This window comes from Passer domesticus, chromosome 9, assembly GCF_036417665.1.
Source record: "Passer domesticus isolate bPasDom1 chromosome 9, bPasDom1.hap1, whole genome shotgun sequence".
NCBI lineage: Eukaryota > Metazoa > Chordata > Aves > Passeriformes > Passeridae > Passer > Passer domesticus.
This window is the reverse complement of record NC_087482.1, coordinates 30,547,454-30,558,939: the sequence shown is the minus strand read 5'-3', so window position 1 is coordinate 30,558,939 and position 11,486 is coordinate 30,547,454. Positions and strand designations below refer to the sequence as shown.

The following is an 11,486-nucleotide window of genomic DNA, read 5'->3' as shown; positions in this document are numbered from 1 at the left end:
GAGGTCCAGGCTGGACATCAGGAAGAACTTCTTCACAGGAAGGGTTGTCAGGTATTGGAAAGGGCTGCCTAGAGATGGAGCCACCATCCCTGGAGGTGGTCAAGAAACAAGTGGATGTGGCAGTTTGTGACATGGTGATTGGTCATGAGGTGATTGGTCAAAGGTCAGACTTGATGACCTTGGAGGTCTTTCCTAACCTAAATGACTTTGTGATTCTGTGTGAAAATTTGAGAAGTCAATGATTATGACTGCTCGTTCAATAACTTACACCAAATCCTGACTCAGTTGCCAAGAAAGTGCTATAGATACAATCAGAAATTTCCACTTACCTAGTGAAGGTAGGAGAATCAGCCCTCTTTCACCTGGGAATCCACACCATTCTCGGGGTTTCTCCATTTCCATTACACAGCAGAGGACTATTCCAATGGAATAGGTAGATTCTGGCTCCTTTAAACGTGCTCTCAGGGTATTAAAGTTCAAAAGCTGGGGGAAAAAAGTGATTTAAAAACATACTAAATAAAATGCTGCTTGCAAAAATCTCTGAATTAGAAGAATGTCTTACACAATGAAAATATGCAGATGAAATCTGTAATGAACAAAAAGTAATTTAAATTGTTCCCTGAGGAAAATAACCCAAAGCATATCTACTTAAAACAGCAAAGAAATTCCCAGAAACAAAGAACAATTTACCTTTTTCTCTTTTTTTGGAAAACAAAACTGCAATTCACACACTGTAGAATGGTTTACTCTGTAAGCCACTCTGGAAAATAAAAACAGTGCTTGATACAGAATCTGAAGTTACCAGTACAGCCCTAATTTCTAATGTCCAATCTTTTATCTTTTGTAATTCTAAATGAAAAGTTTGAACACCCTTAATAGTATCTAACACTTCTACAACAGTTTTCACCATTAAGTCTTAAAATACCTTACAAAGGTTGGAGATGTTATTTCCATTTTAAGAAAAGGTAAACAAGCATGGAGAGCCCAGACCCACCAAGCAGACTGGGAGCAGACACAGAGCAATGATCCATCCTCCTGTGTGTTCTAGTCCTGAGGAAATTAGCATTCCCTCTAATTGCATTTTTATTTCCTTTTATAGAGCACATAGGAATATCTGGAAATTTAGCAGCAATTTTTAAAAGTGCTTTTGGGGAAAAGGAAGATTTTAGTCACTCATTATGTGACTAAATTAATGCACATAGAAGCACACTCTTATGAATATAAAACATGGCATACATCCACATTCTAGGCTATTTAATATTTGCTCTGAAACTCTGAATCAGATCAAATCCCTCAACTCAGTATTGTTTACAATTTATTTCAACTTCAATTTATGAGACAACACAGAGGTTCTCTTATGTTTATAAGTGGCTGTGCCATGCTGATGCCACCTTCAACACAACTTTTGTAGTCCTCTGCCACACAAAGCTCCTGATACTTTCTGAATATGAGTACCAACCATCCCAGCTCTGAAGGGATAGCTGAATCAGTTTCACAGTATGTTTCAAGGCATGTATTTAACACAACAATAATTTCAGAGCTTTTCCTTACCACTTTAATTCTGTCTCAAGCTTAATTCAGGAACTTAACAACACCCATTGATTATCTGGTTACAGAGTCACTTTCCATACATTCATATATGCAGGTGTTATTATATACATATTGAGCTACAAATCAATTTCACAAACATTTCTAGGCTTAGAACATAAACTCTCCTGCGAATTAGAAAGAACTTTGGTCATCTTGATAAGGCAATGTTGAAGGAGAAGACTACTCATCACACGAATTAAAATTGCCCACAGCTAATTGACCCTTCTATTTCCCATTGAGTCACAGACATGGGAAACACATGCTCCCTGAAACATTCCCAGCTTGAGCACTGGCACGTTACTGACAAGGGAAACAGCTAACCCATGTATTAGTGTCTGGGGTAATAGTAGATATTTAACACCTCGTACCAGAAGAAAACAAAAACATTTTACCAGGTGGGAGAGCTGGGGTAGGTAGACGAGGTATAATTATACTCACTGGAACTTAGCCAGAAAACTTGATCAAATACATGCAACTGCCTCATTACAGCTTTAAACAATTGCAGGCACTTTACTTTTTGGTCTTAAGTAAAGACAGTGCCTTGTCTGTGTGTATATTAACACATCAACGGGGTCACTGCAGCTTTCAGGGGAGTTTTTAGGGTGTTTTATAGGTATAAGTATACACTTACCAATATTTGAAGCCAGAGCATCAGTAGAATCTACTTAACACACATTTGCATAAATATACATCCATTTGCATCAGATTATACAAACACATGGTCATTTTCCCTGAGCATTCAGTGCTTGGGCCTCACATCTCATCTCTCCCCAGGGCTCTTCCTTCTCCATCAGCCCAGCGGGAATGGCCCTCGGAGGAGGGGAGAGCTGCACCGTGAAGCAGGCAGCCCCTCAGAGAGGGGAAGAGGGTCCCGGCACTGTGAGGGGAGCAGAGCCCCTCAGAGATGGCAAAAGGGTCCCAGCACTGTGAGGGGAGCAGAGCTCCTCAGAGATGGCGAAAGGGTCCCGGCACTGTGAGGGGAGCAGAGCTCCTCAGAGAGGGGAAGAGGGTCCCGGCACTGTGAGGGGAGCAGAGCCCCTCAGAGATGGCGAAAGGGTCCCAGCACTGTGAGGGGAGCAGAGCCCCTCAGAGATGGCGAAAGGGTCCCGGCACTGTGAGGGGAGCAGAGCCCCTCAGAGATGGCGAAAGGGTCCCGGCACTGTGAGGGGAGCTGAGCCCCTCAGAGATGGCAAAAGGGTCCCGGCACTGTGAGGGGAGCTGAGCCTCTCAGAAACAGAGTCCTGGCACTGTCAGGGGAGCAGCCCCTGAGATGGTGAGTCTTGGCACCATGAGGGGAACAGAGCCTGAGGGGAGTCAGTCCCAAGAGCATGAGGGGAAAGGCTCTTGAAGGGGGAGAGCCCCAAGGCTGCAAGTACAGTAGGTTCTCAGAGCAGGATCTCTGAGGTAAGCAGGTTTCAGTCCTGTAAAGAGCAACTGCCCTGGGACCATCCGAAGAGAAGATGGAGTGGAGGTACCTGTGGTAGAAGGGGAGTTGGTCAGACTTGTTTGGGTTTTGCAGTGCTGGGAGGAAGAAGGGCCAGAGAAGGGCAGGTAGCACAGCCAGGGTGCCCTTTTGGAAGAGCAGGGAGCATATCCAGGTGTAGTCCTTGGAAGGGCAGCCCCATATCCTCAGGTGGCGCTTTTCAAGGCTCCTTTTCAGGGCCTTTGGAAGTGGAAAGGCAGGGATCTGCCTGAGGGAAGGAACGACAGTGCACCCCTCCTGAGGGGTAGCTCCACATTTCTCCTGTGGAATTTGACAGCAATCCCACCACAGTGTCTGCTGAGGTTGTCACCTGCAGACAAGCCAGCTACTCTGTGAACCCTGCCCTGCCTGAGGGTGTTCCTGTAGCCCAGGTGGCCAAGTCATGCTCTGTCTGGTCTAACTCTGGGTTTGTGGGGCAGGTGGGAGGTCAAGAGAGGCCTTGCCATGCACCTGGATCTCAGGGCAAGTACCTGTCACTGAGAAGCATTCCTGTTCGAAATACAGGGCCAGTGAGAAATCCCAGCACTTTGCTCCTGAGAAAGCTGTTCTGGAGGCCAGCAGATGGGAAATGTCATGACCAAGAGGAAAATGAATGAGGTAGGCTGTGGTCAGCAGGATGCTGATCATTCTGAGCAAAATTATCTTTAGGACTACAGCGGTATCTCTGGGGATGCTGCACTGAGACAATAAAGTAGTTCTGGGCTTGTTCCAGTGTGATTAAGATCTAAATCTCAAAAACAATGGTTTTGTGGTTAAGGCATGGGACAGTGGCTCAGCAACTGTGGCTTCAATCTTTTCTCCCTGATTGGCACTTTAGACAAACTGGAGCAAGTCTGTTAATTTATCTGTGTTTGACTTGCATATCTGCAATTTTTTTTACTATGCCAGTTAAATCAGTGATGTTTCTTCCTTTCTAATTGTACAGCACCCAGTGCAGTGTTGTTCAGCTGTTCTCAGTGTGCTTCCAAGGGGGCTAAATATCCTGAGAAAAGTCACTTGGGCAAACAAGGCTTTATGAATTATAATTTTGTTTAATTGTAAATGTTTATGGTATAAGAGATGAAGGTGAGAAAATGGGAAAAATATACATATATAGAAATTCTTAAAATTGAAAGGTTCCCAAAACCTTGTACTAGGGGCAATAGATGTTTAAATGGCACTGTTGAGTAATATTAAAAATAGTTTCAGTACTCATGGCTTGTAGAAGTCTCTCACGACCCTGCAAATGATTTCTCTCTGTACTGATTTTGTCCTTTTCCCATTCACTGAGCAATGATTATTTCCCATGCTTTTAAATGGAGCTGAAATTAGCTTGGTTATTTTTGTTTAACAACAACAACCTCAATGCATGTTGTGCTTTTTATCCTGCTAAAAGAGCTTTGTTTGTTCCCTGGCATTGGAGATGATGTCAGCAAAGCTCCTGGAAGAGCAACTGCTGTTTGCTAATTGCTGTCTGCTTCACAACTAGCAAAGGTAGGAATAAAGCCAAGGAACCTTTGTGGCCCCACAGAATGTAACCTGTGTTTACATTCAGTGGTGTGACTTCATCACAATGGAGTAGCATGAAGTAGGCATGAGTACTTAAGATAGTTTTCAGAATTAAGTTATTCTTCTGCTCAGTAATAATAGTAGTAATACGGAGGCAATTCCTGCTTTTTGTGTTCAGAGGTCCAACTTTTGAGTAAAATGGGAATATCTGAAAGGATAAGCTCATTTACACAGTCTGGCAGGGGTTTGCACTTGGGGTTGATTTTTTTTCACTTCACATAAGGGCAAGAAACTGCATCTTTGTTTGTTTTGTTGGGAGCATCATTCATCCATTTAGGACATTATCAATCCGATACATACATCCCATTTCTACTAAAATCAATGAGACAGGGCCTGAGAAATGAGGGCAGAAGATAAATACTGTGAAGACAGAAGAAAATGTCTTCTTTAATTCCTGCTGGCAGCAGTTCATTGTGTCATGCAGAGTGCTAAGGTCTAATTGCATAGAGATGGGCAGCCCTCATACAGGAGTTTATCTCTTTTGGCAGATGAGTAACTGGGAGAACGGTGACTCCTCAACCCTGCAGTCCCATGAGCCAAAGGGTTAATTTTTATTCCTGCTGTGGATTCTCAGGCTCTCTCCTTTGATGGAATCCGCATTCAGATTCTCCAGCAGTGAAGAAGAGGGCAGGTTTTTCCCTTCCAGGCTTTCATTATGTTGCAGTTTTCATGATTTTCCAGGGCTGCTGGGTTCATGAAAATTAATGCAATTCTGCTAGACTGTTTCCTTCGCTTGTGATGTGCCCTGATGCATTATGAAACCATTCAAGGGACTGAAATTTCCCTTCCACTGAGTTCGAACCAGCAGCATTTGATTTGTGCTGTTTCTGGAGACTTCCTTATGACTCTGGTATTCTTCTACGGAACCCAAGAGAATGATTTGGAGAAGCCTTCTATGTTTGGGACCCTCCCCTCCAAAGCTTCTTCCCATTTGATGGCATCAGTTTACTTTGCTGGGATGTGTTGCATGTACTCAACAGGCAGATTTTGCAGATACCTCCGTTCTGTAAGATTTCAAAACCATATGTTGTCCTTTCTCTTGCTGGGTAAGGAGATGGCAACAGACAGTGAACAGGGAATACTCACCAGACTGGAGTTTTCAAAGGCAACCAGAGACAAAGGTAATTGGTGCAATGATAACAGAACAGTTTCTTCTCTGATGAGTACTGTTAAGTCCTCCAGTGATGGTACCTTAGCTGATGCTAAGCTCAATTTTAGCTGGAGGAATTTCCACTGAAGGCATGGGTTTACTCTAGTGCTTTATTGATTGCTATAAAGTAGTTCTGTATTTCAGAGAAAATCTTCTGTCAGGCACCTAGAGTTTGGATTTCTTGATTATGTCATGCCTGTGTCTCATAGAAAAAAGTAAACCTTGAGGAAGAGAGAAGTTGACTTTGAATGTAAAGGAACATGAAAAATCAGGATGGAGTTTGATCACATTTACTAGAGAGGAATAGAAGTTTCACTCAGAGCTGGCAGGTAAACCCATGTGAAGAGATGTTCATCCTTAATAGGAGGGTGATTGGGAGCTGTGAGCTATTTTCAAAATGAGCCAGTGTCTATGTATATGTATGGCAAGCCAGGATGACCAATCCTGGAGGGCCAAATGAGCATGATGACAAGGTTTTATTTTTAGAATTTCAATGTATGCTTTGAATATATGGGCTCCATCCAGAATTCCTTCCCTGCCTTGTGACAGTGGTGTCTAGGTGTTCAACCAGATGGCAGTAAAAATGGGGGTACAATGCTTTTCACAGGGGCTCCTGTCTTTAATAAATAAAGATATGTTGCACAGGATAAAGCATTGCTCTCTAAATCTGAAGTAGCTGAAGGATGCCAGTATGTGCCACAATCACATTCCTGATTGCAGTGTAGTCATACCTGCAGAGAGGAATGTTCTCAGGAGTGCCCCAACTCCATCATTCACATTTCAACATCAGGTGGATAAAGGGCTCTTCCAAGGATTTCTCCCCTGCCTGACTCTTCTACATTACTGGATTTCTACCTACTGGTTCAGTAACCTACAAAGATGGCCAAGGGGCAACTTACCTCCCTTCCCCTCTCCTAATCAATTTGCTGAAAGGACAGATAAAAATTCCAGCGAGTGTCTCCTTATAAATTTGGAGATAAATATGTAAGTGGGTAAGGGACCTCTTCCAGCACCCTCTTCATCTTTTAGTGGTTTCTTCAACAGTCCCAAAACACTCTTGTGACTTTTCAAGTATGTAAATGAACTAATTCCTGTCTCTTCAGGTATTCCCAAGTAAAAGTCAGGCAAGAACCACCTATTCCAGTGATTATATGCCTGTTCTCCATTGTGTTCCCCTTCTCATCTGCTGGGACGCTTCATACTGTTTAGCCGTGTGTGAATAGCAGGGTGCTTATGACATGCTGACATATACTTAGATCTTGCAGCTGAAAACTCTGGTTCTACAGAGAAAATTGCTGTAATTTCAGGTATAAATGCATGGAAATTCTTGGTATCAGTACTGTACTGTCTTTATAATGGTGTCTGATGCTTTTTTTTGGAGGAATGGGGTGACACTGTGTGACTAGGAAGTTGGAAGGGTTATTTGGTGGTTGAGTAAGTGGCCATTGGATAAACTGTAGCTGAAGTGTCTCAGATATGCATTTCTGCTGCATGCACAAATAAAAATATCCCAGTGTACGTGGCAGGAAATGAATGGGTGGATAGAACTACACTTGTAAAGCTTGGCCTCAGCTTCTCTATTTCCTGGGACATGGTGGCAGTGTCTCAGTGGGCTGCCGTGACAGTGAGCTGCACCTCCATCAGCTGCTCTGATGAATCTTCCAGAGGATATTGCCCAGAGCTGTTGGACTGCAGGCTGAGCACAAACAACCTGAGCTGCCTGTAGTCCTGACCCAGCAATGGAACACTGACACTCTGGTATGTGAGCACAACTTCATAGCAAAGTCTGAACTTGAATGAAAAAGTCCATTAGCAGCACCCTTCCTTCCTTCCTTCCTTCCTTCCTTCCTTCCTTCCTTCCTTCCTTCCTTCCTTCCTTCCTTCCTTCCTTCCTTCCTTCCTTCCTTCCTTCCTTCCTTCCTTCCTTCCTTCCTTCCTTCCTTCCTTCCTTCCTTCCTTCCTTCCTTCCTTCCTTCCTTCCTTCCTTCCTTCCTTCCTTCCTTCCTTCCTTCCTTCCTTCCTTCCTTCCTTCCTTCCTTCCTTCCTTCCTTCCTTCCTTCCTTCCTTCCTTCCTTCCTTCCTTCCTTCCTTCCTTCCTTCCTTCCTTCCTTCCTTCCTTCCTTCCTTCCTTCCCTGCATTTTCCTTTCTTCACAATTCTAACTGCTTCACATTTTTCAATGTGAAAGGATCAATAGGGAACCATCAAAGAAATGGTTTAAGGACTCATTTATTTCCAAAGTTTTTTCTTTCTTTTGTCATTGTTAATTGGATTGCTTGTAGCCAGTGGGCTTTTGATCCACTTAGCTGCCCCGATGGCAGGGGAATGGAGAGGAAAGGAGAGAGTATTTAAAATGCTATAAATCATGTAGAGATGCTGAATGGTTTATAATGATCAATAAAACAAACAATTATCCTGTCATTACCCAATACACTGTCATGATGGCTTCAAGCGCTGGCAAGGAAAATATAAATAATAGTACCATGTATAAAAAGGAAAAATCTGAAGCCACATTTGTGATGGTAAAATCTACAGCCCAGTAAAATAAGACTCCCATCTTAGAGCATGCCTGAGGTAGAACTCACCTGCAATTAGTTAATAATGGTTTTCCTTTTGTTCTAGTAACAGCTTTACACTTTTAGTAGAATCATGGTTCTGAGAACACCTATCACTGTATAGAGTGAGAGCCAGACCTGGCTCCAGAGTGTTTCAATTAAAGCAGAAGCAACAAGAAGTCAATATTCTTCACTATCTCTTCACTATGGGAGGTACTGGTGATTGAGGAGTACAGTAGTTTCTGCTTCCACAGAATGCACAAGTTCAGGCTGAGGTTTTCCTCTCCTTGGATTTCTAAAAGAGACTCCATGAGTGCTTTTCAGACTTGAAGTGTCTTTCCCAAATTTAAATTGGTGGCAAAACTTCTGTTGCTTTCAAATAATGCATATTTAATTCATCATTTTATAGACGCTGTTTGAACCAGCATACCCAAAACAGAAACAAAAGAGCAAGCTTTTAACACAAGCATCACTGTAAACAAGCTGATTGCCAAGTGATGAGGCAGTCCCAACTCCCTGCCCTCGTAGTGCCTGTGCACTCCTTCGGTAAGAATTGGACCTGTGACACTGTATAGTCTCTGCCTCTTCCCCTGCTTCAGTGAAGGCATGTCCAACCTACAGCTACACCTGTGGTGAAGGTTTGTCCCACCTAACAACTGATAAAATTAAAGATTTCTGGTGGGATTAAGTGCTTTGCTGAGAACTTTGTTTGGGCATAAAGTGAAGTTATAGAAAATAGCCACAGCACCAGTCCCTTTTCTCTGCAGGTAGGAAGAAACTCTACCAGTGACTATTGTCCCATCTCACAGTATCATGATGAATTCCACTTCTACAAGTCCAATGCCAATGGCCCTGGATCTGGTCAGATGGCATGTACACATCATGTTGGCAAACAAGCTAGATGCATCCTTTTACTAAAGGTTCACCTCCACTGGACATCTCTCACAGTAAAATAGTTGCTTTGTACCAGCAAACAGCCTGTGTGAATCTCGAGCGTTCCCTGGTTTCCGTGGAAATCTGCCAGCCCAGCAGTGGGTCTGGAAGACCAGCAGGGAAAAAGTTAATACAATTGAATGCAGAGAAGAAAAAGCATTGAACTTTTCAGTGGTATTTTTCTGTTTCGTTTTTTCAAATGCAAGTGCTTTAAACGATATATTTATAACAGCTGGAGGAGTTTTATAGTGCTGTAAAATGCAGAGTTTTACAGACTTATAACCTGTTGTGTAAGGGGTGGGGGGGATGTTGCTATGGAACAAAAGTAATGATGTCACATTATTAGTACTTTTGTCTTCAATGTACCTGGCTGCTGGAAAATTACAGTGTTTGCAACAGACCTTGCAAGGATAAACACCCAAAATTTGAAGCAATAGCCACATAGTAACTTGTTAAAAAATTAAACCCACCCACAGAAGCCATTTCTTTGTTCTTGTGTCTCTTGTGCTAGAGGAATAGAATGGCATGATGTTCACAATCAACCCTGTGCTCATACAGGATGTGTTTCAACCTTCACCTTCTTTCTCTTCACGAAGCCCCTCTTTGGGAAATGGATGGGCTGATCTTGAATCCATTGTGCAGTTGTAGCTCCTTAGCTCTATATGGTCTTTAGCAAATATTCCTTGAGCTCTGCTACCTCTTCCCATCAGAGGAGAGGGATCTGGAAGAGTCTCTGGGAGACAGAAAGAAGGTGAGAATAGAATATTTGGGTGATGTGTATCTCAATACTGGCATCAGACTGAGATTAACCCTGCCTGTGGGAGTTCCTCTACAGTCACTGTTACTTTTATTTTGACATTTCCTGAACATCCTGCTTGAGGTTCTGTCCTCAGACTCTGCATACATGTAATCAGATCTCCTTCATCAGGAGAAAGAGAGGGCTAGAGTGCTCCAGACATTTGAAATTACTTAATAACACCATTGCTTCTGGATATGATCTGACTTGCACAGAGCTGCTCCAGCACTGCTGCACTCAGTGACCTCTCAAGTACATCTGTATCCAGGGGTTCCCATTTAGCAGGGCACAGCTCTATGCAAATATGCAGGGACAATCTACTGCTGAAGTGATCTTGCTTTCTTAATATAGCACTCTGCTGTGCCTGTGTCAGGGTCCACTGGAGCTTATTGGCTGTGCTCAGTGTGCATGGCTATTCCAGACCCAGGCTAGACTGTTTACAAACAGTAGAGATATTCTCTATCTCAAACAGTTTTTCTGCAATTTAGAGAAACATTTCATGGCTGATGTAGAGTTGTCAACAATAAGTGGAAACCTCAGCCCCAAGAGCTTACACTTTAAATAGAAAGCAAGGGCAAGGGAATGATTATTCATCCTCAGTTTGCAGATGAGTAGCTGGTGCATACTGAAACTAAATGTCTCATCAAAGATTATGCAGACAATCTGTGAATGAGCTGAGACCTGAACTCAAACCTCTGTTGTCCCAGATTGGTATTGTATTTCCTCCACTTGCTTCTTGCATCTTATTTTACCCTCTTGATATAGCTAGCCTCAAAGCTGTCAGTGATTGAGAGCTTTCCTACATTTTAAAATGTGTGTTGGGAAGAGCAAAGTGCAAGGGACAACAAAACAACAACCCAGCAAACATTTCTTGGCTTTACAGGCAATGAAGACACCACCTGCTCTCTCACAGGGGGTTAAGCACTGCCTGCTGAAATTCACAGACATCAATTTATTGATTTCATCAGGTGCTCCATAAAGCCTTTATTAGTCTGTCTAAGTTGCTTAAGCTAGAACACATCAATGTAGCTTAGTATATCTGAGTGCTTGCATTGTTTATCATACTTATTCTCATAATACTTCATTTGGCAGGAGAGTTTTGCTGTTTCATTTAACAGAGGGAGGACTGAAGCTCAGAGAGACCAAATGACTTGTACCAAAGTAGATACAGGCAGAGGTAGAGGAGGGAGTTTGGTCTGGGATTCTGAAGTTCCGGGCTTGTACCTTTAGCAGTGACTGATCCCTCAGCCTGCTTGGATACCTCTTTGAGCAGTTCCACTTCACTGGGAGAATTGGTCAAAAGACAGCAGAGCAAATAGTTATCTGCAGAGGGAGGGAAGGACAACTGCAGATATGGATGCCTGGATATGTTCTCTGAGATGTTTATAACCTGCACAACCTAAATGTAGTGTTTCTATCTATATATGCAAGT

At 42.9% G+C, this 11,486-nt stretch overlaps 1 long non-coding RNA gene across 3 annotated transcripts in view; it reads left to right on the top strand.

Annotated features, from left to right (window-relative positions):
• Nucleotides 1-2,762: 2,762 nt before the first annotated feature.
• LOC135307846 (uncharacterized) overlaps nt 2,763-11,486 on the top strand; it is a 61,544-nt gene continuing 52,820 nt past the window's right edge. For 2 of the 3 annotated variants that reach the window (XR_010368466.1, XR_010368464.1), the window contains exons 1-2: nt 2,902-3,061; nt 3,578-3,670. This is a non-coding gene — a long non-coding RNA (uncharacterized LOC135307846). Of the gene's footprint in view, nt 2,864-2,901; nt 3,062-3,577; nt 3,671-11,486 lie in introns of those variants that run through there. The other variant, XR_010368465.1, reaches the window with a different exon arrangement.